We start from the raw sequence: 4,091 nt of genomic DNA, 5'->3' as shown, positions 1-4,091 counted from the left end.
TCGGCTTTTTCAACATTTGTGAAGCTTGCCTTTTTCTGATATTGTTTTTTTTTTTTTATTGTCATCATTGGTGGAGGTATCTACTCCCATGATGTTATTTGCTGGATCTTTATTGAGGAGTATTATTTTGGAAGCCACTCTTGGTTTTGGTAGGAAAACATTCCTGGTGTTGGCATTTTCATGAATCTTCCATCATTCAGTTGAGGAGTAGGGCGCGATGGCCTCTTCATGCTTATGGGTTTGCTTATTTGGTTGATTCTATTCCACTATTGATATGTATTTTCTTAGTGGGCACATAGAATCACTTGGGGTTGCCATTTGACACCGCTTCGACTCATGCTTGGCTATTGAGCTTTTACGAGTGCTTTGTCCTAATGAGTCTTTCTGATCCATAGCAAGTAGAATGCATGGATGCATGGATGCAATGAAAATGCAAGAAAAGAATGATTCTTTTTTTTTTTTTTTTGTGTAATGCCGTTCCATATGCCCCTAACTCATATGCATGTGATGCAGTTTATGCTCATGTGTTTATTCCTAAAGATGCAATTCAATTTTTTTGTCAGGAAAATAACCTGTACGTGTTAAGGTCAATGTTGACGATTCCTTTTTATCCATGTCATTTGTGATTATCGCCGGGATATGTTCTTTTGAACTCAAGGTTTCAATGGCTCCTTGATTATTTAGTCGATGTGTAGTCAAGCGTCTCCCAACTCCGTTCAGGGACATCTCGATCTTTCCTCTGTGAGTATTCACTGTGCATTCTCCGTGTATATTTTCGGTACCATTTTAATGCCATAAGGTTCAAGAGAAAAGACAGAAGGGATGTTTGTATTTTTTTTCAGAAGGGATGTTAGAATGGATGTTTTTCCCAAAAAGGTTATTTTTTTTTTAGAAGAATGGTTTTTTTTTTTTTTTAGAAGGGTTGTTAGAATGGATGCTTTTTCCAAAATGGTTTTTTAGAAGAATGGCTTGCCAAGGTGGGCTTTAGTGTTTATGGCTATTAAACAAAACATATTTGCTACAAAGAAGCTATCATTGTGTTTAGCCTTTTTGGAAAGTGAAGTGATGACTCGAGGTCGTACTTTACTTGGATGATTCCTCTGAGCCATCTTTGGGTTTTCAACTCAGGTTGCTGCTTTAAGGTCCTAACTTTTGCCTAGGTCACTTGAGATGTGTTTCCTAGCGGACATTTTTCTTTTGATCTTTTTCTTTTGCCTAGGTTACCCATTTTTACTTGGGGATTGCCTAGCAGATCTTGCCCTAACTTTTGCGCAGCCCCCTTAGTGGGTTTCCTGCCGGGCCTTCATTTTTTTTTGCAGCACTCATGAGGTATGGGATGTCTTTATTTTATCAAACCCTAGTCATGTTTGAATTCCTGATTGTTCCTTTATTATCCTTTCCATGCTATTATCGAGTAATCTTTGTCGCAAATACATTTTGTTTATTAAGGGTTGATGGATGAGGCCTAGAGTGAATATTTAAAGGGAGAAGAGAAACAAAAGAGTGTTATGGCATTTAAAATAGTACTTTCAATTTACACGTGCCCCTTTAGCAAAGCTCGAAGGCCCGGGCATGCCCCGAGTTCGTGATTCATACACAGAGAGATAGACAGAGGTTGCCCCCTAGAGAGTCATGAATGATTTGATAATTTCCAAAAGAAAACCTTTCCACTTGCTTGAACGTCGGTGTTTTGCATTTGGAGTGAAACCTTTGTGAATTCTTGCTTTCGAAGGGAATACTCGAGCCACCTTTCGATTCCAACTCAGATAGACATTTCTGATTTTTATATATCCCTACTTTAGCATAGGACGTATCCTATCGGGATTTTAAATTTTTTTTTTTTTCACCCTAATTTTTGCCTAGGACGCCCTTTACGGGTTTTCATCCTAACAGGTTTTTTGTATGCAATGTCTTTATTCATCAATTGGGTTTTGTCTTGTAATTCCCTAAAAAGCATGGATTCATCCATTCTTGACCATTCCTCTTATCCCGGCAATTGTTGTTTCCGCATGGGAAAGTCTCGATGTTTGAATAGTCAATTTGGGTGTGTGATGCCCCCAATTACTGATAAGTGTTCCCCGATTTGATGTGTCAGGTTCGCATTTGATTACAGTAATTTCCATTATCCGGCTAACACGCACAAATTAGATTTCCCTTTTTATTCTTATTTATTATTTACAAGGAAGGCGTGTTATTTATATGAAACGTAAAATAGGATGCAAAGACATATGAGAAATTCGACGGATATCATTCTCATTGATTTTTGTTTAGAGAACATTCTTTGCATACTATTATATTTGCCTTCCATTTCTAATGAAGGTATGCTAATGTACTATCCTAGGAGATGCATGATATTTATTTTTTACCTAAATTTTATCATTTTTTTTACTAAGAGTTATGATGCATGATTTTTTTATATTTTTTTGTTTTTTTTTTTTTTTTTTTTGAGATAGACTACCCTATATGATGCTTTAGAGTTAGGGTATATAGAAAGGAGTTAAATTTTTATCATATTTCTTATTAATATCTATTTGTTTATAATTCTTCTCTATTTGAAATAAATAAACACAAACAAATGCAAAACACATATGCTCAAACAAATATACACCCGCGAACAGTCACGTTTAAATCCTTGGTCTGTGGTCCCTGCAAGAAAAGTGCATTGTATAGGAAAGTTCTAATCTCACTAGTCTTAAGGCCCCCAAGGTGCCCCCATTATAGGGACCCAGTATCTCTGTCGCCGTGGCCTGGCAAACTCTAAGGTCTGTCACAGTATTTCGGGCTAGAGTAACCGGTTATCACCTTGAGTGTGATTTCCGACAAGGCTCGCAGGCTCCAAGGCCAAACTTGGGCCGGTCGTACGTCAACCACTCCCTATGTTTATTACCCTCATGCCCCCGGGTGTAGGGGAAACTGTTGTGTGCAAAGGTTCGTGTACAATTTTTATCTCAAAAAGTGCAGAATTTAAATAAGAAAATAGATATTAAAGCCAAACAAATAAAACAAACAAAGTAAAGGGGAAAAATATTTAAATTATTATTTTTATTTTATTAACTTCATCAATTAAATGGGCCTGACCCTCTTAAAAAGTCCCCAGTGGAGTCGCCATTTGTCACAACCCGAAAATTTCTGATCTTGCGACCTATGGTTTAGACATCCTTTTAAAAGTCTCATTAATTAAGGAATGCCCGGACACCAGACTAATCCTTAATCAATGGTTTTGAAAATAGGTTCATGGAGTCGCCACCAATATTTTACTCAAAACATTGGAAAAAGAAAAGGTTTTTAAAGATCCAATAATGGCCTTGATAACCAGAATTGGGTTCGGGGGTCGGTTACGTGTAGGGAAGGTATTAAGCACCCCTATAACGCCCTCAATCGGTACCCTATGATGAAGTTAATATGATAAAAATTAATAAATTAAATATTGAATCCCCTTTATTAATATTTATTTACATATTTAAAATATAAATTAAACGATTAACCCTAAAATATCTACATTATGAAGTTTGTTATAACAAAAAAAAGAGATAAAGATGAATAATAAAAGAGAGATAAAAAGATTGACTGAAATACCTCTTGAACGAGCTTTATTGAATCTTCAAATATGAAAAAGGTGCTTTGTGGCGACCTTTCACACTACAGTATGCCTCACAAATCTCAAGAAATACAATAGGAGGGAGAGAGAATATAGAGATGCGACACAAATCTCAAAAAATATAATAGAAGGGAGAGAGATAGAGAATTTTCGTGCTCAAAGGAGTCTTATTCGAAATTTCTCTGGCCGCCTGGTGAACTGTGCCCAAGACTTCAATTTATAGGGATCAACAGTGGGCCAGAACGGCCTGTTCCGGTTTCGGAACGGCCCGTTCTGGCCCAATTATTATGTGTAAATTTCGTACCCTGGAACGGCCCGTTCTGAAAACGGAACGGCCCGTTCCAGAGTAGAAAGTAACACAAATTTTCCTTTTCCAGAACGGCCCGTTCCAGATTTGCCTTGTTTGGAACGACCCGTTCTGTTATTGGAACGGCCCGTTCCACCCAAAATATTTAGTTGATTTCAGTTACGTTGGAACGACCCGTTCTTATAT

The sequence above is a fragment of the Cajanus cajan genome, chromosome 8 (assembly GCF_000230855.2).
Source record: "Cajanus cajan strain Asha chromosome 8, NIPB_CcT2T_4, whole genome shotgun sequence".
NCBI classification, from domain to species: domain Eukaryota; kingdom Viridiplantae; phylum Streptophyta; class Magnoliopsida; order Fabales; family Fabaceae; genus Cajanus; species Cajanus cajan.
Note: the sequence above shows the minus strand (reverse complement) of the source record.